This window comes from Anser brachyrhynchus (genome assembly GCF_964034855.1).
Source record: "Anser brachyrhynchus genome assembly, chromosome: 1".
Lineage (NCBI taxonomy): Eukaryota > Metazoa > Chordata > Aves > Anseriformes > Anatidae > Anser > Anser brachyrhynchus.
The window spans coordinates 206,574,754-206,600,326 of record NC_137694.1 but is presented as its reverse complement, the minus strand read 5'-3'; the positions used below and the strand labels follow the sequence as shown (position 1 = coordinate 206,600,326).

General features: G+C 44.0%; 1 long non-coding RNA gene across 1 annotated transcript in view; it reads left to right on the top strand.

Annotated features, from left to right (window-relative positions):
* Window positions 1–11,217, top strand: part of LOC308189465 — a 30,322-nt gene extending 19,105 nt beyond the window's left edge. The window contains exons 2-4 of the long non-coding RNA XR_013946373.1: window positions 6,906–7,053; window positions 8,334–8,506; window positions 9,917–11,217. This is a non-coding gene — a long non-coding RNA (uncharacterized lncRNA). The remainder of the gene's footprint in view (window positions 1–6,905; window positions 7,054–8,333; window positions 8,507–9,916) is intronic.
* Window positions 11,218–25,573: the final 14,356 nt, after the last annotated feature.

Here is a 25,573-nt window from a genome sequence, read left to right as displayed (position 1 = left end):
TTCCTTGTGATGAACTTATTCAGAGGCTCCTTCAAGCCCAAGTCACCGGGCACAGGTTGCCCAGAGAAGCTGTGGGTGCCCCATCCCTGGAGGTGCTCAAGGCCAGGCTGGATGGGGCTTTGGGCAACCTGGTCTGGTGGGAGCTGTCCCTAGCCCTTGCAGGGGGTTGGAAATGGGTGGGCTTTAAGGTCCCTTCCAACCCAAACCGTCCTGTGACTATTCTATGATTCTTCTCTTCCTATTTTATTGATGGATTCAGAGTGCTATAATGTAAAGGTGAGACGTAAGTTTCCTTTTTAGAGGATGTGTGAGGATCTGTCCTATTTTTATCATCTTTTTAGTTGATCTTTCTGTTTTTAATTGCAGCCCAGTCAGTACCCTGGGCAAAAAAGCATGGCTTTGCTACTATCTATGTACATCAGCTGCCCACATCCTTCCTGAGCAGTAGGCACTTTCAGTCTGCGACCTGCTATCTCCCTCTGCGTTCAGCTGTGACACTGGAAGGAGTTATCGCTCCCAAATGTTCCTCACTGCCACTCTTCCACAGATGCCTGACCTCTCGTATCTGTCAGCTGAGTTGTTCATGTAAACACTTCTAAACCCGTCCCAGGCAAAGTGACCTAGATTGCGAAAATGAATTATTTTAACTCTCTAAGCTAAGTTGTCTGTTTGTCACTCAAATTGTTTAGGAAGCATTCCCATTGTTTCACAAGAAGTAACCTATGAAATTGGCATTTGAAAAGGGTGGAAAGAGTAGTAACTTACCGGGTAGGGGGGTCAGGCAGAAGCGGTCACGTCTTCTGCCAACAACTGGCTCTGGAATAGAACATCTGTTTACAGCCTGCCTGGTGGTTGGCTGGAGTTAAATGCAGGTTTACAGGACCCAAGGTCAGTGGCCCTTGGGTCATTATCAGCAGCAATTCAGCTAGAGGGTTTTTTTTGGGGGGGGCGGTGAAAATCTTCAGAAATTTCAGAGAAATGGTTCTGGGGCTTTGAGCCCTTTGACAAGCTGCTCCTTTTGTTCTTAACAGGAATGATCTAGGGGAGATGCTGTCTTTGTATTGCCTTACTGGTCAGGCACAGGGACAGTTCTCAGCTGGGAGGATGTAGCCTGGCAGAACATCCACAACTGGGCAAAAGAAATGCTTTCTAATTTTGCACATTACTAGGTAGAACACTTACAGCCACAACAAATCACTCTGGCTAGCACTTAAAGATGATTTCATGAAAAACTTGACTTGTACATGCATTCCAAGGTTATCGGTACTTACCATTGGCAAGGCCAAAATAGGTTTGGGGAAAGAACATCACACTTCAGGTTTAAACTTTGTAATGGGTCTACCAATATGACTTTCATATCAGGTGCATTTCCCTACGCTCGCTTTCTGCAAGGAATCCTCTCCTGAATCACCTGCAAAAAGCAATTCTCATAAACATAACAGTGGATAAGATCAGGAACATCTCTACTATATGTATTTGCAAGTATGGACCAGCACTTACTGGGGGATGCTCTGCACTGTGCTTGGCTCTGCACAATACAGACAAACATTCAGGAGGAGGCTGTAATTGACCCAAGTCCATCCAGGAGGCCTGGAGCAACCATGGGGCTGGCAGTGCTTCTGGTCTACACCTAAGAATGCAGTGGAAGGTCAGATGAAACACATAGTGAAGATGTTACTTTCTAGGGACCAGTATCAGAGTTCCCAGAGAGAAAATTAGCATGAGTTCCCCTGTCTCAGCACTAAATCACTGAATGATCTTTTACAAGCTTGCTCTATAGTTTTATTGGCATTTCATTGAATCTTAAGCTCTTTCAAAGCTCTGCATTGAGTATCTCCAATTTTTGAGTCATGTTACAATTTATGTTACACTTCCATTACTTTCTTCCTCAATCTTTGCTAATAACCTCATTTCTTTCTCCCATTCTCGGCACTTTCCTAGTATCATTTGTGATGCTAAGAAATAACCTCATTTCCCTGCACTGTCTTCTCCTTTATTGTTCCCCTTAAACCCTGACTACACTATGAACAGCATTCACAGGCAGCTCTCCATTACATTTTCTGTATGACCTATGCAAAACATCATGTATATAGGTTGGAAGGCTAAGCAGATGCCAGATGGAAAGTTGTCCTAAATCTCTCCTCCTGTGAAATCATTCTGTGCCCTGTTCCTGTGGGACAAAACAGCATGTGGCTGTGTAGATAAGGGTGGAATCCTAACATAGATACTCTATGGGAACAGTTAATACTATTTTTCCTCAGTTGTTGGGGACTGAAGAAAGAAACAAATATTGCAGATGTAGAACCATGAATGTTGATCCGTGGACTTGATTGCTCAGGCTACTTGATACAGTTATATTATATATAAATATAATATACTTATATTGCTTTGTATAGTACAAAACAATACAAAGAGGTAAGTGTCCCGTAGCAATGACCAGCATACGTAATCTGTGCTGGAACACAGAGTTGCACTCACATATAAAAAAAAAAAAAGTTATGCTTTTAACAACTCAGGATTTTCAGGCAATTTAGGTGGGATTCATTTCCCCCATCGTCCAGTGTCTATAGCAGAGGTGACTCTGCCTCAGCTGAGCACCTTGGTGCCTAAGTGCAGTCAGTGGAGGGGGCAGCACCATTCATCTACTCTATTCTAGGCATTTACTTTAGGATGGGGTTATTCTGTCCTGTGTGTCTCTCTAAGAGTGTAGTAAAGGGATGTAATGCAATGCAAGACTGAATTGTTATTAATCTTACAGATTGTAAAAAAGGGTAGGTTAACTCAGGGATTAGTATTACAGTCTTTATTTCCGCTTAGACCACGTTCAGATCTGAAGTGAATAGGCTCTTGTTGAGTGGCTCCTACTGAGTAAGGTCTGACATTTTCAAGCATAAATTCAAAAAGATTTGTTTTTGGGACCAGTGCTGTGTTACATAAAGGTGACCAGTTTCAAAATGCTGCTCGGACACTGCATCATCATACCAAAACATTGGCAAAGAGATGGAAAGCGACAGTGCCTGGAACAGTAATAAAGGAAGTCTTATGCAGATGTTACCAGAACATCAGGATCAAGAGATCTAAAGCAGGAGCAATGGCTGCAATGAAAAGACTACTGTCAGAAAAAAGTTGCTGGTGTGGATGGTAAACCACTAAGCTGAAGATGAGGTCTTCCTCTACAGAAAAAAATATTGGGTACAGCACAAGTTGCTGCTGCATTACAACAGAAAGAATTAGAAAAACTGTCACCCACATCCTCTGTCCTCGAGAAAAGGATGGCTATTTCCATTCCAAAACGTATTCCCCTCCCTTTTTCTTTTAGGGCTGAGAACTGACATTCTTACATCTGGAGTCCTTTCTTTATCAGAATAAAACATTCCCGACCATCTGCAAAAGCTTTCGGGCGTCGTGCCAGACCAACGGCATTCCCCAGCGGAGAGCAGAGAGCAGTTATCCAGAGGAACCGGGCACGCAAGAGCTGTTGAGGCAGCGCTGTTGGGGTGGCCTCCAAAAGGCTAGGCAGAGGCCAGTGGGAACGCTGACTGATTTCACTTCACTGGAGGTGCAGCTTGTAAGGATTTCTGTTCCTGATGAACATTTGGGGAAAAACAAGCTCTTAGTTCTTGCCTCTCAAAAAAAGCTGTTTCACAGAGTCACAGAATCACAGAATTGAAGGGGTTGGAAGGGACCTCAAAAGATCTTCAGGTCCAACCCCCCTGCCAAAGCAGGTTCCCTAGAGCAGGTTGCCCAGGTAGGTGTCCAGACGGGCCTTTTATATCTCCAGAGAAGGAGACTCCACAACCTCCCTGGGCAGCCTGTTCCAGTGCTCCATCACCCTCACCGTGAAGAAGTCCTTTCGCATGTTGGTGCGGAACTTCCTGGGCTCCATCTTGTGGCCATTACGCCTTGTCCTGTCCCCACAAACCACTGAAAAGAGGTTGGCCAAATCCCTCTGTCTCCCACACCTCAGGTATTTATACACATTGATGAGATCCCCTCTCAGTCTTCTCTTCTCCAGGCTGAACAGACCCAGGTCTCTCAGCTTTTCCTCATAGGGAAGATGCTCCAGGCCCCATATCACCTTTGTGGCCCTAAAATTTGCATTATTATTAATTACTGCCTTGCAGAGGTTTGAGTCTTCCACCTATGATCTCCTCACCTAGATTTCACCGGAGATAAAAAAAGAAATAAGACACCAGACAAAACAGAAGACCTGAAGAAACTGCGTCTCTGTAGATGACACCTTAATTTCAAATGAAGAGAAGTGGAGGTTTGTTTTGGGGTAGGATAAGAGGCCTTGAAGGATTTCTTCAAACTAGAATATTTATTTAGGCTGTAATCATAGCTGTAACTGCTCTGCATGGCTTCCAGGCTAGGGTGGTGTTTTCTCACTAATCCATAATCAGAGGAGGTTTTCTTTCTGATCTGAAGCATTTCCTTAGGAGAAGTTTAAATACCTATTTCAATGACTTTATCTACTTTAGTAGAAGAGCATCTTTTGGTAAAAATAATCCTTAGATTATTGATGTAGCACTTACTGACTGTATTCTTTCTAGACCAAATGTATCTCAGGTTTTGGCTGTATACTTCCTCTTTTTTGGTGTATTTTATCTGTTGGATTTTTTTTTTTTTTGCTTATTAATGCAGCATAAGCTATATTAGACTATGCATTTTATATACATTCTATTTTGGACATATTCGGGACATCAGAAGGGCTTATATTTTGGAAAGCTGCCTAATTTTTCAAGCTATACCAGCAGATCTAATAAAAGACCTTACCAGTAAACCCCATCTCACCAATACCTGCTTGCAGTGTAACCCATTCTGTCGGAGCAACAGATGGTAGAAACCTGTTACAGCCTGGAAGTTTTCTGCCTCCCTCGAGCACCCTTAAAAAAGGTGGTGACCTTTTTTTTCCTAAAACGTGGCCATTTACTGACACAAAGAAAATGAAAGAATTTTAAAAAGAAAAGCACATGCTTGCGACCGTATGTTGGCTTCAGAACCTAGCTGAAGTTTTTCAACTTGAAGCATGAAGGAATCAAAACCAGAAGAACGAGGAATGTGTAACAAAAGGAGCACGGTGTTAGTGAAAAAGGACGGGGGAACTCTCCACCGGAAAGATTTTTGTGAAAAGCTACTTACCCCTGAGTTTTCAAAATCTGTTTATCTAATTGTTGTTGTTTACTCATTGTACTATGGTGGCTCAGGAGCAATTGAGCTCAGTGCTATATATACATGGATAAATAGTTTTCCAACCTAAATCCAAGGCAGAAGACAACAGACCTATATGAAGAGAGAGGAAACAATGCAACTGCATTAGTCAGCAAGCCAGCGTGTATTGCCAAGTATTTCTAGGCATCAGGGCCAAGGCGAGCTTAGAGGAGGAATCTGAAGAACAATGAACTTGGCTGATAGATATTTAATGGGAAGAGTTTTTCAGAAAATGTGGCAAAAGGGGTGAGAGACAGAAGCAAGAAGTGCTCTCTAAATGCGGATGATAGGAAGAGATGGGAAAGAAAAGCTGTGGACATCAGCGAAGGTGAGATTTGAGGAACACAGAAGGGGAAGACATAAAATAGTGTGGCCATACATATATGGATTGTACATATTAACCGTGTAATTATGTTACCCATATTCCGGTTAAAGTCATCAATGAGTTTTCTATTCGTAAGTAGTTTGATTGGAGACAATTTCTACAGCTTGCTCACGGAGAAGACCTAAGGCTTGCAAAAAAATTTTTGTCCATGGAGACGCATAGGAAAAGCTTTATCCTAGAGGAACCTAAACAGTTGTGACAGTCTGTATTTAAAGGAATTCAGAAGAGGTCAGAGAGGTCAAAACTGGTACCTAGCGTATGGGTCTGACTGGCAGGCGTGATCTTGGTGCAGGACACGGTGACTGAGAAAGGGATAAGCAGGTTTGAGCGAGGTTTGAGTGAGGTTTGAGCTGACATGTCTCCCTTAGTCTGATGGAGTATAAACCCACTGCACAACCAGAAAGGATGTCAAACCAGGCTGAGACTTTACTTTGGACAGAAGGGGTAGGATTCGGACATCCCTAAAGCATCTATGTCTATCTGAGTCAATGACCCAAGCTCCTTTGTAGACAATGGAGAGCTATTAAGTGGATTTTAGGGTGCAATCTATTTAATCCAAGTTAAATATCTAAGAGAGGCCAGTTCTGAAGAAAAAGGTCCCTAACTTTGGTCCCTAAAAACGCCGGTGTCTCCCCGCTGACTACAAACGGCACGCCAGGTGTCTAGTTTAGCTGCAGACACCTATGCTATGCATGCCTAGCATGAGGTGGGATTATTCCCAGCCCTTGAGGCAGATCTGGAGGAGAACCGTAAGACCCCAGCACAGAACTGGTAAATTAATATCCAAGTGAATGTGAGACTTCCCAGAGATAAAGTGTGAAGAGAGCAAAGCCCTGCATGTTTGTGTGTGTGTGTGCTGCTCACTGATCCACCAGGAATGAAATTGTTGCTTCCAGAAAGAATGGAGAAGTTCCTACGCTGGATGGAAGCTCGCACTGCTTTTCACATTGGATATGCTAGCATAAGGAAAGCAACAATGTGATTTCCCTGATGATTACAGTTTAACCCAGTTCCAAGAATACTGCCTGCACATCCAGCAAGCTCTCTTGGACATGGACATTTCCTTTGGCTCTAAAGTACCAAGTCCACAAAATACCATATAAGTGCATGAAATGTCCAGTGCTTTTTTTTTTTTTTTTTCTTCTTCAAAAAGAAAACTTTTTGAAATCGTTGCAAAGCTCAGTGCAGACATTAATATATATTTCCTTTATGGCTAGTAAGGACAGGTGGCCATTCTGTGCACATTGCACATCTGCAAATAAAGCAGATCTGGCATGCAATTTTAAGTTGTCTCTCATTTCCCACCCAGATATCTCGCAGCTGTGGATGAAGGCTAGTTGAAGATAAGCATGTTTTTAAGGCGGTAACTTTGATAAAGAAAGCCAAAGCTCAACATTTGTGTTAGAACCTCACCAGCGCAATAAACTGAATTGTACCGGGATTAATCCTCTGAATGAGTAAGTAAGAATTGTGTGAATAAATGAAACAATAAATAGTGTGAAGCAGTAAACCTAAAGTTTTCGGTTGTGTGGCAAATCACCGAACTGTGCCTATTTGCAGGGAAAGGATGAAAGCAGTTTGTGACTTTTGGCCCCTACAAATAAACAGCAATTCGTTATTTGCTGGGGAAGGGGAGAAATACAAAAAAGAGAGAGAGAAAGAGAGAGTTTGTAGCTGTGCTAATTCCTGTGGTTAGAAAGTATTTGGATAATGATGGGATATCATTAATAACAACCAGGAAGCAGAACAACAAACAACAACAAAAAAATAGCAACCTCAAAGGCAGCCAGCCCAGAGTTTTCCATCAAAATCAGCTCAGAAAAAAAAAAAAAAATTCAAATTTAAAATATCTATTGTGGATGAACTCACCACTGTGCTTCTGCAGGGCGGTGACATTGTGACTGCTCTGATTTCAGCGTGATGGAAACCCAGACCAGCACGCTGTTGACATAGACCCATTGTTTCATACCAGCGGAAACGCTGCTGAATTAATGGGACAGGTCCTGACTGATTCAGACCAGAATCTGAGGTTGGAGTAAGCCAACTGAAGCAGATTATTCGGTCCTAGTGGAGACCCTTTAGTCCTCACTTCCCCAGGCCCTAGATAAATCAGGTGTCGGGGAGGTGATTCAGGGAAGAACAGGAGCAATGAGGGCCGGGACTCAGAGCTTGGAGCTGTTGTGAAATTCCTGAAGTCCAGAACATTTCTCCTTATGCAAAGACAATACAGGACTAATATATACAACTCCTTTGAAGTCTCTCTGGGGTGTCTTAAGTCTAAATTTGCAGATAGCACAAGGCCAGAGTGAATGAACATCCTAATAACCAAACGAGCAGGTGACATAGCTGCACGGGGAACAGCCACATACGAAAATGCAGGAGAAAAGGGGTGGCAGCTGGACGAGAGATCCTCCGTGCCAAGGCTCCTGCCAATGATCTCACACCCTTGGCAAAGCTCTGTAAGTGCTCTCAGACGGCTGTTTAGAGATGTAGACCACAGCTTTGGCCTGAGCTGTCTTCTGTTCCCCCAGGGGCATAAAAAGGCCTTCCTATGGCCAAAGGTGTCCCCTGCTAAAATCTCTTCTTGCTGGTTGCCCATCTTCACCCAGCAGGGGACCCTGCCTAGGTCACATCCTCTCAGGAGCTTCTTGAAATAGAACCCCACGTACTTAGAAATGATTTTATTTATTCTGTTAGAACAGCAGATTCCCTTATTGCTTGTGTTACCCTCCTACAGATGTGGAAAAGTCATAGGAATTGGCCCATACATCTAAAACTGCTGAGCAGAGTTTTCTTTCCACGTTCTCACCCGTCACCTCTGCCCTAGTCTGAAGCTTGAAGACATCGGGTTCAACGCAACTTTATTATTTGATGATGTGTTGTCCTCCGTGGAGGTCATTAGCAGGCTATGTAAGTACCCAAATGAAGTTCATGAGCACTTTTAAGATATTTAACACTATTAAGAACACTATTAAGATATTAAGATATTACTGAATTAACATTCAGGTCAAAATGCATGATAAGTTGTGTTAAAGTGCAGAGCCCCAGCATCAGAAACAGGAACCCCTGATTCCCTCTGAGCGTACTAGGAAAGCACTAGGTCCCTTTCAGAAAGGAAATCTAAATTCATCCTGAGCGTCATTTGGACGTCTGACTCAAAGTTTTAGTAACATGTCTAGCCAAGCCACAGAACGTTTTCACATCTGGATGTGTCCCATTTGCTAAACAGCTTCAGTCTGCGAACAATTCCAAAATACACTGTGCTTTATTATTATAAAAGAATGTAATGTTATATAACCAAACGTGAAAGCACATATTGTGGAATATTTCAGAAAGAACAACATGTTAAAACTGCACTTTTAAAACAAGGTTTGAATTTAACGGAGAAAATGGCCTCAACTGGTCTGCATATGTCAATAGTTTACTTTGCGTAATCGGCCGAGGGTAGAGCAGCCTGCCAGGAGAACTGCTTTTAAAATTAAAATTACACCGGTGGAAGGGGAATGGCTTTCTGGCCTTTGGAGCAGGGATGGACCTGAGCCACAAATGTCAGATCTGGGTTGTTCAAAAGTCTGGAGCCTTTGGACCCAGGGGTATTGCCTTGGTACCTTTTTGGAGCAGATTTAGAAGTTATCCTCAAGGAGTGAGGGCTGTGTCTCTCTTTATAGTACACAGAGAAATCCTTACAGGTTATAAAACTCGAGTGAAGAAATAAGATCTTGGGATGAGGTGGATTTCCCGTGAAATATTAGCAATATCAAGCCTGACTTTGCCCTGGTTTTACTGAAAGGCTTCCTAGGCTCTGAAAAGTACCTTGAGTGGTTCTTCATCCTTCCCCTCCAAGCTGAGAGAGGCTGAAATATCAGGTAAACTCATTCCAGGCCAAGATACGTACCTGTGTTAGGAGGTAGCTGGTGGTCCGGTGGAAGATTGCTAGCCCAGACCTTTCAGAGACCTTTTGGAGAAGCCTTTAATTTGCCCATGTCTCAGATTTCTGCCTAGAGAAAAGAGAAGTAGCCTTCCATCTTAGTATAGTGCTGTGAGAATATATGAGAAATAAGTCTTTACCTGAGAAAGGCACCACTTGATGGCATGACATCATGGTAGAGGAAGGTTTTAAAGATTTTTATACTCAAGCAGAAGTTTTAAGTAAAAGAGAGAAGCAGAGCAGACTGCTTTTTAGTGCTTTGAGCCTTCTTTCATGTATCGTACAGACAGACCACCTACAGGTCAAATTGCTTGTTTTGGAGTTTTCTTTCTTTTTCTTTTTTTTTTTTTTAAACTTGGAATTTCATAGCTAATCATGGTCTGACTTTCTAGGCATGAAGCAAAGAACCCTTGTTTTCCAGATGAGGAATGGACAACTCACAGTCTTTAGGATAACAACGCTCCCCATTTCTGCGATACTATTAACGAGAACACCAGCATGCTTAACACCATGGGCAAAGTCTGCCTCGGAGATATGCAGGTTCTCTTGAATGCATTAAAGAGTACGGATGTGGTTCTTTTTGCACAGCCAGCCCCCTCTACTTGCATTTCAGCAGCAGGCAATATCTGTGGTGGGAAACCCAGCAGCCTTTCCCATTCTGTGCCACCAGGATTACACAAAGGAAGGGAAGTGAGGAATACGTCATCCCACTGAAACTACAGAGAAAATGCAGGAAGAAAGAAAAACATCTGAGCTGGAACGGAGCCACGTCTCAGAGGTTAACACCCTACTTCGGCGAAAAGTGCTGTGATCACAGTGATTAACAAAAATGGTCAAGGCCTCGTGTTTCATTCAAAGGAAGGTATTCAGAGCAACCCAGTTCTTTCCAGACACACTACAGTTCTGGGTAAAAACGTGCCACAAATAGGATACCTTTTTTGGTTAGAAAGTCTTGTCAAAAACGTGGCGTGTGTCAGAATCCAGTGAGGAAATCGATGAATAATTCTCAGCCTATGGCTTATTTGTGAATCATTTGTTTACAACTTTACTATGCATTACTCATGTCGTGCGGTTGATTGCTTGGGGCTTTGTTTTCACTGCAGAAGGGGTCTGTTCTCCACTTGGAGGTACCTGGATCAGCTTTCCTCCTCCAGCTTCATTTAACCTTGAGTTTCGAGTTAGAAACTGCCGTGCCTTGCCTCCATTAGGATTTATACTGGGATAGCCAGCTGGAGAAAGATAGCTATTTTAATGGAAAAAACCACTGGGCTTGTGTTTGTTTTTTGTTTGCTTTGCAGCGAACATGTCATTTTTGTCCAAGACATTGTTTCAGCTCCCTAATTGAATGACGGAAATTTTTAAAGCAGAACAATGAAATGCCATTCTTCTGAAAAAAATCTGGTTGTCATCCAAATATTTGCAAAAAATTCTGATTGCAGAAGCCAGAGTAAGACAAACTCATTAAAGTATTTGTGAGTACATTCGACGTTTTGTATTTTTTAACAGATTCTGCCTACTACCACACTTGGGCATTGCTCTGTGCAGAGAAGGGAAGCCACTTCCCAGACAGCATCACCAGTTTCTCACCTATTTCATCCTACTCAGTAAATAAAGCCATGTGCTGTAGCAGTTCAGCTTTCCTCTATCTTATGCTACATGAAGCTTTAACTCATTCTGATAAGAAACAAGATATCTAGGGGTTAGCAGGAGGCCCAGCTAAAAATATATGTGAATTAAAAGCTCACTTTCAAAATGTTTTTCTAGTTATTTAAGGTCTGCTTGTCAAGTGAGGTAGCATTCAGCAGTGAGCTGGCTCTCAGAATCTCAGCCTTAGTCATTTCTGCTTAATGCAATAACCACTTGAATGAAATAGTTTATTTCCTGGCAAAGGGCTTAACAGAGAAATTAGGCTGTGCTCTGGCATGGCACTTAAATTGGCTTCCAGAAAGCTCATGATTATCTTCTGAAGCCAGCTGAGCCAAGAGTCTGTTCTTTATCAGCGCTTCTTGGTCTGTTCTCTCCTTTTCATACCAGTTCTGCAGAGCATTTCAAGCTGATGATTGGGTCTGCTTGGGAAACTGCCCTAATTTGGTTCAGGACATCACTTCTGTTCTTTTTGTAGCTTCATTTCATTGCCGCAGACGTCTTGTGCAGACGTAAGAACCTTGATCATCACCTTCTGAGAAAAAGGACCCAAGCTCTTAACGGACTTCTAATAATCACAGTTATTATCGAGTGTCTTTCCCATTCTACTGGTCCACTTGGTTACTCTTCCAAAAGAACCAAACTTCATCATTTTCTTCTAGTATAACTCACACTGAACTCCATGGGAAGATTCATATTGACTTCAGTGTCTCTGGGTTATGGTCCATGTCTAGGAAGGTATTTTCATGTTATGATACTCCTCGTAGCTTAAGAAATAAGTGCTTAGCTCAGGGAATGTAATTCACAGTGCTGAGTTTGGTACTTGCATTCCCTCTACAGTAGATAGCAGAAGTTTAAAGTAGGCACGCACTTAAAAAAATTTAATTAACATTTTCAGCTTCTACAAAGGGAATCATGTCTCACTGCTAGCAGTTAGGTAACATTATCATTATTCCAGGACACATTAGCAGCTTAGCAGAGAAGCCAATATTCAGCCAGTGTATTAAGGAAATTACCTTCTTTCCCTGAGAGCTTGTCCCTCCAGATAAAGACTGGCACATGTGGGATGGAGGAGATGCTAAAATTTGCATTGTTGCTGCCTGTGCAGTTCTTGTTTTTAATCACACCCAGAAAAACACATTATTCAGTAAACATGAGTTTATGGGAAGCGCAATCTGACTATGTAAAAAAGAAAACAACTTTCATTATCAACGCAATAGACTGAACACAGAGGACTGCAGGGTGAGTTTCTCCTGTCCTTGAGACATATCCTCTAAAGGCAAAGAGGTAGGTCAACTCCCTACCCTTTAGTTTTCAGTCAGTTGGCTTGGAAATGCCTGTGAGTGCCCCAAAATGCTAGGCAGTGTGAGGTTTGTGACATGTTCCCAGCTAGGGAGATGGGGCTGCAAGTGTGAAACATTTCTTTAGCATGCTTCTGGCCAGCCATGAACTCATTACAACTTGCAGTCTTGAAGTGAGTCACCGGGAGGTGAAAAACTTCAAATCACATTTACTAATCCCTTGGGCTGATCGGGCCCTTTCCTCTCTTGGGCACGAGTGAAATAAATTAGATTTTCCAGAATGCTTAAAACAACATCTCCATCTAAGTGTTTCTGCATGTACAGGCAAAATATGCGAAACCCTTAGAGCACTGACAGAAAAGTCCGGAGGAATGTGAGCTATTTAAAAGGGACAGAGTGTTACAGAGATTCCTTCTTGAAATGGATGAAGTCTACTCGAGAAAAAGACCCTTTCCGTGGTTTGTGCCGTCATTCTGGAGAACCCCATGATGGGAATACAAATCTGGTTAGAGAGCGATCAAAAGCAGTCGATCAAAAGTGATCAGAAGTTCATGAAATGACTTTTTCTCTATTGCCTAACAAGAGGACAGTGAGTTGAAGGAAGCAAATAGCAGCAGCAGCAGCAGCATGGTGCCATAAGAAAGGTGCTTCAGCCCCGATCGGAGCTGCTGACAGCTCCCAAGAAGTTTTTGTGCCGTTGGTCAGCACCGACTTCCAAAACCGGAGTCTCCGGAGGAGTTACTGGCATCGTGCAGGGAACTTGCTCTCCTCTCCCTTGCTTTCCAGCCACTAAATTGCTTTAAATGAGGACCTAAAAATACACCAAATGCTTCCTGATAAATATTTTTCCACGCACGCCATTTCTGTACTTGTCACAGGGGTGCTGTGAGAGTGAAATGTTCTACCAGCCACTCTCTCTGTCAAGATGCCCAGCACATAATGACTGTGTTGGAGAGCCCGGGGCTTGAATGTCAGTAGATGCAAAGCAGAGAAAACCCAGAGAACTTCACAGCTCCAACAGGGATATGGAAAAGCTTCCTGGTTTAAAAAAGTAGCAATAATAAAACTTGTGAAAACTGGGAACTCCACATTTACGGCTGGCGCTATGTGATCCTTCCTCCCCTTTGAGGTACAGTGGATACCTTGTTCCACCTTCAGAAAACATCCGGCTCGGTGCAAGGAGGATGTTTGCTCTGTTCTTCTGAAGGAGTCTGAAGCAGAGCCCAGGCTGGGGCCCCCTGATGAAAGGCTCCGTGATGCCACACTCCCTTGAGGAGATTTTGAAGGAATCCAGTTTGCTGCGAGGTACAAATGAAACCGTTTAGTTGAACAGGTTTTTCCCTTCGTATGTAACGCAATCTTCCTCCCAAGTCAGCGGATTCCTGACGTCCAGTTTTGCTAAGGCACACACTGACTTGTTGTGCTTATCCAGTTATAATGTTTAAAAAAATAATAATATCAAGTGCTCTGCCTACTGGTGTTGCTGGGTCATTTGCAATTACAAATGGTCAAGTTTGCTGGCAAAAGTTTTGGTCCTTAAGCATTGTGTTTCTCAGCCGACAATCTAGGTCACCTGGATACTGTTGAGGCTTATGTCACTCTTTGTTTCCTTGTGATGAACACAGAAGACATAAAAGGAGGGTTGTTTGTCTCTTCGTCTGTTTTACATTTATCCTGGGAAAGAGATTGGAGAACTTGCAAAATCCTTATATAAGTAACCAAAATAAAAAATAAAAAAAAAAGAGAGACTTAACAAGACAAAGTGTTTTGACCACTCTTTAAAGCACAGAATTTTCATTTTTTTCTGTTGTTGCTATCCATTAACTCCAGCTTCTGACATGCGCTCTGAAGAAAAGCATTCAAGATGCCATGCCTTGTACTCACTTAGCTGAAACTGCGGCACAATTCTCTGCTGAAACGAAGAAAGGAAAAAGCTGATTTCCAGATTTTTAAAAGATAGCATCAAACAAATTCCCAAGTAAATGGGTTGCGATGCCTCTAAAAATACACAAGTGAAACCATGTCTAACTCAGATCCCTGGTTCTTACATTGCTAAAACCAAGGCCATTTGCCTTTCTACATTGCTCTGCTGTGAGAAGATCAGGGATGCTGTGTGGGGCAAATTCCCCTGAAACTGCAGTCTTGTCTTCTTAGCTAATAACTGGCAAATACTGACCATACTTTGCTGCTGTTGGTATCAATGGGTTTATTGAAGGGACTAAACAAACGGGTAAATGCCTAAAAGTTCTCATCCATGGAAAAGCATCCCTACAGTCAGAATTACTTTAGCGTTACAGTAGCAGAAGTGAGGTCCAAGACTTGCCCCATATCTTTCTCATCCGTGCTAATGACAAGCCCAGTGACAATGGCAGCTTCTTCTAAATGCAGGACAGAAAGAAAACTGAAATCCAGCCTCACAGAGTTTTTTTCGGACTGTGTGTTTGGCTTGTAGTGCTGGTCCCATTCCTCGTGTCTGCACACTCTGATCTGTTCAGCAGATGCCAAACCCACTGCTTAGAAAAAGTCAAATGGTCTCCACACTCCGCCAGTAAAGCCTGCTCCTGCAAAGCTACTTCGGAGCAATCTTGCAACTACCACAGGGCTAGAAAGGCTCGAGAGCATTTTTATCAATCAAGCTTCTTGTTTGTTAAGTAGCAAATGAAGTGGATCAGATTGTTTCAGTTCCAGCTCCAGCGGGTACAGCTGCTATTTGATCTTGGCATGTTCCTCTCCAGCCACGCTGTGTGAAAGTGGTGACATTTTTATTTGTTTATTTGCAAAAGTCCTTGCGAACATATCCACCGCTCCATTTGGGGGTAATTTCATGGCGTTCAAATAACTCAGGTTTCAATCCTTCTCTCGCTGCAGTCTGTGAAGCTGCAGAAAGCTGTTTTCACTTGTGGCGTCTCAAGCAGGAGCAGCCCGCATCTGGGTTTGGGTTCTTTTGATGAAATTCGAGGAATTCCACTGCTCGTGGAGTTCTGCAAAGAAATGCATGGAGACAAAATCCCCATTACATAGTGCATCGATCTGGATGTCTCGAATGGGGGAAGCTAGGCAGAAATACTGTATTTTCTATGTGTCTCCTGCTACTGTGACTGCTATCTGCTTGCTATACATGCCAGATTCATACCCCTTGAGCTCCACTGATTTTTGAACCAACAGGGGTGACACAAAACTCTCAGTCCTAAAAACAAGTTGAGCCAATCTGGCCTTTAGAGGAAAATGAAGCAACCACAGGGAGACATAAACTCTACTGATCTACTCCAGCAATAGACCCTTAAAAGAAAATCTCAAGGATGCATTTAAAAGACTATTTATAAAGAGCATAATCTTTTCCAAATTGTGTAAGAACATCTCGATAATGTTCTATGCATTAAATAGGATTAAAACAACTGATGGGCTACCCTACACAAACATGCTCTTGGATTTGTGGTTCATCCATTACAACACCAAAAAAATTATATGTGAAAATTCACTTTAAACATTTCATTAACCTTCCTAACTCTAACCCAGCATGATGAAACATGCTGAGAAACTAACAATATACTTTACATAGCAAATGTATGTATCTGTCCCAGTCGTTTCTGAGCACAGAATAAATATACATGGATTTTCCAGCTGTACCAGCTGAGGAAATTAAAGACCCTCCTCAGTAAAGCACTTATCATCTTGTTAATTTGAATAACTCCTAGGGAAAGCTTTAAGCAAAATAAATGACCCCTTCCCGTAACAAGAAGTTAGGGGCAGCAAATAAGCAAATTTGCATATGGGCAATACTATGCACCAGCACTAAATGCTTCCTGTTCGAACAGGCAACAGAGAATCTAATTCTCTAATGTTTTATTGAGGAGCTGGGAAGTTAATGGGAGAGGGAAGATTCTGCTCATGTCTACCCCAGGAAAGAGGCTAAAGCCATCACTGATAATTCTCCTGAAGTACTCCCATGTCTTATATTAAATTGGGGACTGGAACATCTGTTATACAAGGAGAGGCTGAGAGAGCTGGGCCTGTTTGGCTTGGAGAAGGGAAGACTGAGAGGGGATCTTATTGGTGTGTATAAATATCTGAAGGGATGGCGCCAAGAGGATGGGGCCAGGCTCTTTTCAGTGGTGCCCAGCGACAGGACAAGAGGTGACGTGCACAAAAAGAAAGACAGCAAGCTCCAGATGAATATGAGGAAACACTTCTTTATGGTTTAACGCTTCTTTAGGGCTTCTTTAGCACTGGCACAGGCTGCCCAGAGAGGCTGTGGAGTCTCCTTCTCTGGAGATCTTCAAAACCCACGTGGACGTCATCCCGTGCAACCTGCTCTAGGTTCTGTGAAATGGGATCTTATACGCCTTTTAAAATCCACCTCTAAATAAGACAGATCTGAGGAGGGTAACTACAAAGGCAAATATTAACGTTGTCAAGATTTTCAAAAGTGTCTACGATTTTGGTACCACCAATTTACTTTGTGACAACTGAGAAGGGCTCATTTTCCTGGTGGAGGAGCACAGCTTTTCCAAGACCAGGCTTTCTGAGGTACTTCGAGGAGGTCACTCGGATTTTAAAGATGTTAGCACATTCAAATCATCAATATCTTTGGAAAATCTTAGTCACAAGGGAACCGGCTTCTTAATAATGTTCCAAGCTGTGTGAGATAACCAGATTGGCTTTACTTTTCTGGCTAGCTGATCATACAGCCTCTTCTGAGAAAAGCAGTGAAAACACAGTTTGCTCCGACTATTGCAAGAGTGGCTGAAGAGGGAAGCAGAAAAATCTTATATTCTTCTCACTGTGCAACAAAATCCAACCAATAATGCTCAGATCTCCTCTTTGAGTGACCTAAGAAAAACTACCTCACCCTTTTGGCAGCCGTCCACATTGAGCATTTTCTGTCCAAAGTTGGGGAAAGAAAAGGCCATAGAGGCAAATGATTTTGCAGGAGGATTGACACAAAAAGCAGTTTGGAGTATTTTTAACAGAAGCAAATATTTCACATAGTTTAACTTTCAAAGGCCTGGCTGTGGCTTTTGTTTAGTTTCTTTTGTTCTTGGCGAGATCCCAGCGTACGACTTGCAGAACACGAGCTGCCTTTCCTGTACCTATGGGGTTTTTGGTAGCTCAGGATTAACATCAGTCAAAAGCTGCATCTCGGGGGCCTCGGGACAGCACATGCAAGGGCATTTGCCAACTTGGTACATTAACAAGATCAGTATCAGTGTGCTGGTTATAGGACTCTGGGAACAGCTCATCCTGGGCACCTCATTAGTCATTAGCATTAGTCAGTAGATAGGTTTCCAACAGTGACTGAAGGTGGATATCAAATGTAAGCAGCCAAAATTAAGTGATGTTAGGCTGGGGGCTTTTGTCTGAAGAGCTGTTTAAATGGCATAAGATTGGCCCGTTACATATATGTAGCTATTTCATATGGAGCACTGCACATATAAATATTACCCTAAGTAAATCTATAACAGTAAGTTCTCTTTCTCTCAGCTACGTGGGCGCAGCAGTTCGTGTTGGCTGCCCTAGTCCCTAGTGGAGAGAGCTGGAGAAGGGAAGGACAAAGCTGAGAAAGGAGAGCAGAGGTGATGAAAATGTCTTCATGTCACCTCTGGCTTTTATTTGAGCGTTGCCTTTACCTCCCGTCCTTCATCCCACAAAAACTTCACATCATTGTGCCCTCAGGAAGAGCTGCACTGAACATCCAGCCTAAATCACATCAGGGCTGAGAGCTCCCCAAAGTCTTCCTACAGTTCCTACCAGGCACAGAACACCAGACTAGCTCTTTAGGCCACCCTTCACTGCCTGTTCCAGTGCAAGAGCATGGGGGCATAAGATGAAGCTAGGAGAGGCCCTGTGAGGTACAAGAGGACATGGTTCATGCACCTTTTGTCTGTTTTAGTGACAGGGATTAGCCCGTTTCTGAAACAACTTGAAAGCCCTCCCTAAGAAACGGAGGAGGGAAAAGGCAAGAGAGGGGTAGAAAAGGAGAAACCCCAGGGGACAGTGAATGAACAAAAGGCAAACAGAAGGCAACAAAAGCTTAAAAATGTGAAAGTAAAGAGTTGGAGGGGAGGAAAAAGCAAAAGACAGCACCCATAACTCTCCTAAACTGCTGAAGCAGGCCTGATATTCTGCCCAGAAGGAAAATGGCAGAAGGAAGAACAGAAACAAGCCCCATGGCCTTGGGGTTCTGTGTTTATTCCTCCTGTTAACCCAGCCAAGGCCAGAAGGAGGTAGATGAGGGGGTCCCACAATGTGGTAGGGTGTAGTTGGGGTGAGTGAAAATAAAAAGGTGAGGGGAAAAGTGCAGCCTTAGGAAGAGATCCAGGAGGAGCTGAAAGAGGGAATGCAGCCTGGAAAATTACCATACGTGCGTGCCTGGCCTCGTCTTGCAAAAAAAAAGGCATACGTCTAGAAACAGCTAAAACTCCTCTATGAACATAGCTGTGTCCACCGCTTGTGGGTGAATTTTCCAGTTTATGTCCACAGTGGTGAGGGGAATTAGATCAGAATGTATGATCACGAGAAGAAGAAATCTTAGTTTCAGGACGTAACGTCTTGGCTGATGATTCCCCTGGATACAGGAATCGAAGGCCCTGAGACACAAGAATGGCGACTGGATGCTCCGTGTTTGCCTTTTCAACAGAGCTTAGCACTGTTATCGTTACAGTTTTGGTAGTGTGAGCAGCCAGAGATCCTGACCACAGGACTGTCAGTGCTGCATAGACCAGCAGGCCTCAGCCCTTGCGTTCACAATGAACACAGGAAAGAAAAAGAGACAATAAAAAAGACGGGGAGACTGAAAGAAAATGATAGGTTAAGGAGGGAACACCTATCTGTCTTATCAGTGACATTTAGAAGGCATCAATCACCTTGTTTTCTAAACTCTAAAGCAAATTACAGAATGTCCTCGAGTTCAGAAGAACCACATATTTCTCTCTGCTCCTCTGGAATGACAGTGGTGGGTGAACCGAGTCTTAACCAGATGATGGATAGAGGCATCTTCTTCCTTTTCCGGAAATCGGAGTCATTACCGAGACAAAGCTGGATGGAGAAAGGCTGGTTTGTGGCATAAATTTAAGTACAAGAACACAGATTTTTTTTACTAGGTACCAGCTGTTTCAGAGACTCGGCCAGATGATTTTAAGTATAGGAGCTGTTTATCTAGCATAGAATTCATAATTCTCTAGGGGAAGCCTATTCAGCTCCCCCGAGGAATGCCACGTCCTAGAGGTAAGAGGCAGATAGCTATCTATCACTGTGACATTCGCCTGCTAGGGTATATTCTTTCTATTAAGTTAGGGGCCCTGTTTTGGCCTCCTGTACTTAGATTACACATCTTGTTCACCGGGAGTCCGTCTTCACAAATGCATTCCAAATTCTGCTTGATTTAATCAGCATCATTTTCTCTTTCTTAATGGATTGGCCTTTCCCTCTGGGAGCCAGGAACACTCCAGCTGCAGCAAAGAGCTGGGAGGGCTCACTGGTGTCACAGCAAAGCTTCCCCAGCCCTGCTTTTCAAGGTGTTTGCTCCCCAGTCCTGCTCTCCAAGCTGTTTGCTCCCCGCTCCTTGGCTGGGGCTCCTCATCTCAAGGTCCACTTCAACTCACTGAAGCTTGCAAGAGGCCCCGTCACTTCTTACGGCCACTTCACTGCTTCTGTAAATAGAGAATATTCTGCCTTATAAACCCTGTGTCATTTACTGCCTGCTTCCCGTCTCCGCAGTGACCAGCTGCAACCTTCTTGTAGCAATGTTATTCTCTCAGACTGATGGAAAATTCATACCGTCACGAATATTTCTTGCCTCTTTTCATCCTCCCCAGGACCTCACAGAGGCCTGACCTGCAAAGGCCGTAGCAGAGCTGTTTTCAACACTTTACAGCAATGGTAGAGTTTATCCCAGACCTGCCCCCACATGCTGATGTTCCTTCCTCAATTTAATAAATCTGGCTCCTTTCCAGGAATGGAAACAAAGGGGAGAATATCACCTTCAGTCTCCATGTCTTGGGTCCCCCACCAATAAAGGAGGGATGATAACACATGTTTGCACACCTCCGAGGGGTGCTGTGAGGGATTAATTAGTTAACAGAGCATTTTGTAATGGCTCTGAGTGTTACAACGAAAAGTGTGAGCAGCACAGGGACAAGGGATCACACTCAGGGGCAAAGCGATGCTTAAGATAAGAGCCATTTTAAGTCAAGCAGCGCTGTGTTTGGAGCTCGCTCTTATCACTGATAGAAATGTTATGTTGAGGAAAGCAGGGGAAAGCCACCAGCTGTGGGAAGTGCCATGCAAGTTGGCCTAAAGCTCTTTCTTTGCTCAGAAGGGGAATAGCTGGCTGCGGAGATGCAAGCATAGCCCAGCTGACACGACTTCTGAGATGCAGGCAGGTAGCAGGAAACCTGCTGTGCTGCTATTACACAGCACAAACGCTGTGCCTGGTCTGCGACCGGCTGTGCATGAGTCTGTGGGACTATGCAAAGGACATTAAAAAAGGCACTATCAGCAGCCCAGATCTTAAAACATCATGACTCAGGTTTCATTACCATGAAATTTGCTTAAAAGTCTCTACATTTCCTACAGGTAGCAATTGCGGCGAGGGGTTCCCCCTGCCTTCTGACTTCCGAGCCCTGGCTTTGTAAGTCCTTTCTTTGCAAACCTGAATGCCTTCCAAAGAAATAAACAAAAGCGGAATTTCTCCCATAACCACCCAACGCCAGAAGCTTTAATGTAAAGTGCAGAGAATTATAAATGCCAACAGTAGAGCTAACAGCTCGGTGAGGTATCTTCTGCTCCTGGCAAAGGTTTCCTCCAGGTGACAAGTCTGGGCTCGGATCTGTCCCCTTCTGATCGAGGGAAGGACACCTGCCACAGCACGACCCCTCACACACAAAATCACCCCCATGCAGCGAGGACTCCTGCTAAGGTCTAAAGCCAGCAGAGACCTGTATTGATTTGCTGAGCTGGTGACTTCAGAAATAGGTATGGCTTCTATCTGTCCGCACATTTTTGAGTCAACGCTGTGGCGCGGTTGCTGTCCTGCTAGCTGAACAGCAATATTTAGAGTGCCCAGAAATAGACTGAGGAGGAGAGGCACCCAATCAGCCTGAGAGCCAAAGAGCTTAGTCTGTTCCGTAATTATGTTTTAAAATACTTGCAGTCACATCTGGGCAGCAAGGCAGGGTGTGTGTTTTCCTCTCCCCTCCTCCTCCTTCCCTTGTGAAAGGTATGGCTCTGCGATGCGCCGGCCGAGGGCTAAGGTCATGTTTGCTTCGATCTGATAACAAACTGTATAATGAGAGCTGCTTGGCATTCAAGAGAAAAGTTGCTTGTTTTAACTTGCGGTTCATCATCGGAGGTGGAAACAAGGATTGCTTCTCTTCAGGGACATAGCAAGTGAAGGACAAATGTGAAGGAGCCAAATTCCAGAGAACTGGTCCACTCTGCAGCAACTACAAACAAACCCCAGCTTTTAACGTAGCTTCTTCTTGTACAGGAGATTTTGAAGGTTGTGAGATGGTGCGGGCCTGAAACCCAGCAAGTCCAGGATCTGTTCTTACTCCTGCTACAGGCTTGCTTTGCAACTCTTCATTAGTTTCTCAAGAGGAACTGAAGAGTTCAATTTTACTTAAAACAAGTTCCACGGCACATCGCCTTAGGTGAGCTTCTGTACAGAGATAATAGTGTTTACTCCTTAAGTTGACAAGGGTATTGGGAATGTTATTACAGCTGCAGCACTTTGACCATGTAAATGCTACGTTGTCATCATTTTCTCTCCTTCGCTCCGCTATGCCCAACACAGGACTTTGAGATTTACATTTCTCACAGCCATCCTTCTTTCCTAGGTGCCAAGACGTCAGGAAATCATGTTTGCCTGTTCCAAAAGCTTGCGGGTCAATATTAAACGCAGCTGAGGCTTTGACTCCCCTTTGGAGCATGTTATTACGACAGTAGAAGAAAAGGTAGTGTGGTGAGGAGCCGTAGCTCAAGGATGGATTATCTGCTGCCTGCTCTGTGGGTACCAAAGGTGCTCAAAGAACCGTCTTGTTGGAAAAGCTGGCCCTCTGACATCACAGCTTCTTTATTTCAGGATCAATATTATCAGCAAACCATTATTCCCTCCTTCAGGGACAGATTTCTGCTGCAAATAAATATTCTTCAAGTTCTGTCGTCTCCAGAACTGTAACTCTCATTTTATTGTTTGTCATAAAAATGCTGTTTTCAACTCTAATATCTTAACTATGTTTACCCTGTGACTACAAACTCTCTGCTGCAAGTTCAGGACTCCTATGCAGCAGAAACTCTGATATATAAAACATTCCCTCCGTTAAAAGGTTGCTGAAGAATTCTGTGTTTTGTATTTTTTCATAATGTTCCAAATTTTTCTTGCAATTTGAAACCCTCAAGAGCTTCAAAAGAAAATTTCTGTCTTTCGTCCTCAGCAGAGGTCCCGTTGCCTTGCTTTGTCCCTTTGAAGGGTTGAATTGTCACAATTTTTTTTTAAGAAAAGGGAGAAAAGCAGTGGGGCACTCTGTTTCCCATTTGTTAAATACATAAATGAGACGATCGGCCACGAGGGACTGGGAAGGGAGGAGGGCTGGAAGATAAATCACAGTGGAAATTCAGTAATAGCATTTCTCTTTTAAAATAGCCTCGCAGTAGTTTCAAAAGGCATTATTTATAGAGCACCACATGTAATAGGAGTTTAACAAGCAAGGCAGACAGAAGGCTTCGGTCCCAAAGCATGGTTCGATATTCAGCGAGCGGACAGCTGAAGCCCTCTTACATGGTTTTCGCATCCCTGAGCTCCCGCTCCTGCCTGCACATTCCCACCCTCATCGCCTTGCTCCGTGCTGGCACGCTTTGGAGCCACACGGCAAATTGGGTTAGAGAACTCTGATCCCACTGAAAAATGAACACCGGGGGTATTTTTCGGCTAGATGGGTTCCCAGGTTTGATTCAGAGGCACAAGATTTGTGCGCACAAGGGCCGTGGCGGGAGGAAGGGGTGGCCGTGGTGGAAGCGAGGAAGGTCACGGCGTCTGCTTAACCCACCAGCAGCGCTGACAGGCTGATTATTCAGCTGGTCCTCTGATGTCCTCACCCCGGTGATGCGAGGGCAAGCTCCCCTTTGGACACGGTGCGTCATTCCCTTCGCTAAATGGAACTATTCACGGCGCAGAAAGCCTAAGGTTGTCCCCCGTCCTTGTGATGCTTGTGGGAATCATGTTACCCATGTGAGAACCTCAGCATCCGCTTGGAAAGGTCAATTTAGCTTGAAACCCGCCTGGTTGTGGAGGGAAGCATGAAAGTCAGAGACCAACAACTCGAAAAGCTGAAAGCAAAGGGAGTCTCACGCCCCTAGCAGCAAAAATGCAGTGACTCCTTAGCCTCTTTGCTGATTTTTTTCCCAGATCTGGTTTCTCACTGGAGGTTTGGGATGCACGGCGTGCTGTCACATACGTGACTAAGGACCCAGCCTCCTGGCTCTGATCAAAACGCAAAGAGCACAGCACGAGCAGATTTCTGAGCACGGGTATCACACCGTGGCTCTGACAGGGCTGCACGGGATGGAGCCAGAAGGATGGATAGGATTTGACAACTAGGTGACAGAAAAGGGCTGTTCCACCCTTGCTATGCCAAATGTGTTGCTTTAATTTATTCTTTTATTATTATTATTATTAGCTATAGTTGTTTGCTGTTTATTAAGGGAAAAGCAGCTTTCAGTGGAAATCACTTTAAGAAAACGTCTCAAGAGGACAGCAGCAGAGTGGAGATCAGGATTAGGAGCACAGGAAGACCAAGGGGCAAGCAATTTTGGTAGGAGGGTGAGCAGGGGAGAGGGGAGGAAGAGGAGTGCACAGGGAGTGAGGATGAAGTAGAAGAAATGTCCGGACGGAGACAGACAAGACCTAAGGGTGCATTTACGCCATACAGTTGCTGTAAACACCTCGAGTGCTCCAGCTCAGCAATCCTTCTCACTACTCCACCTACCTGCTTAGCAGGCTGCTATAGTGTGCTCCCTAGGTGTAACCCGAATGGCACTGGCCTCGCAAAGAAAAACAAAGACCTACAGGAAGGTGCAGGAGGAGAGGGGAGAGCAAAGGAAGCTGTTTAAAGCTGGCGAGAAGAAAATAGCTGGGTGAGCAGATAAGAGAGAGGGATTTTATGGCTGGTTTACCTAGACTGTGGGGAACAGGAAAGAGTTCAGGTGGCTCAGGAGAATTTGTTTTTACTGAATTTCTTATGCATCGGCCACCCAGGGATTACAGCAAGAAACTCACATGTTCCACCCAATGGGACTTTTTAATTAAACAGAGGCTTGCTTCGGCATGATGCTGGGCAAGCTTCAGTTGCAGTCATCAAAGCTTCTTCTGTTCCTGTGCTACAGCAAATGCAGCTTCTTGGGGCCGGGAGAAGTGGCAGCGCAGTTCCAAGGCACAGCATGTGACTCCTGAGACTTGTGTCCTGCGTGAGATCAAAGTTGTGTCGAAAGCCCTGTGCTCATGGGAAATCCTTTTCATAATTAACATTTATATAACGACTCGTTTACTGGCCAAACACATGTTTACATTCCTCCACTGTGTTTTTTTTAAGAGACGGGGCTGGCCAGAGGTTTTTGCGGAGCGCTGGAAATAGGTCTGTGTTTTCAGCTCTGCTCCTTATACCCATGAGATGTTTTGTAAGCCTCTAAGGGGACAAATGCTCCCACACATCCCTTTGCCTACCGAAGAACCTGGATGCATTTTGTTGAGCATATGCATCAGGGAGGAGTGATCACCCTTGGGGTGATGAGCCATCCTACCACCTCTCACCGATGGGATATGGGATTGGGGTGGAAAAGAGGTCTGAGGACCTTCAGGGAAGGGTACCTCACAAGTGTCTGTCACCTAAGCAGCTCTGTAGACTGGGTTGCAAACTGAATCAATGGATTTGTCTTGAGGAAAGGTAGGTTTGCTGCCTCACCCTCAGGTCTTCGGGGCCTCTTTTGTCTTTGTGCCTCCCATCTTGGTGTTCCTTGCCTGTAAAATGGGCTATCTTCACCCACTGAGACTATCAGATACAACTTCTAGTCTGTGTGATGTGTATAACCACCAAAGTCTTCAAAGGTAGA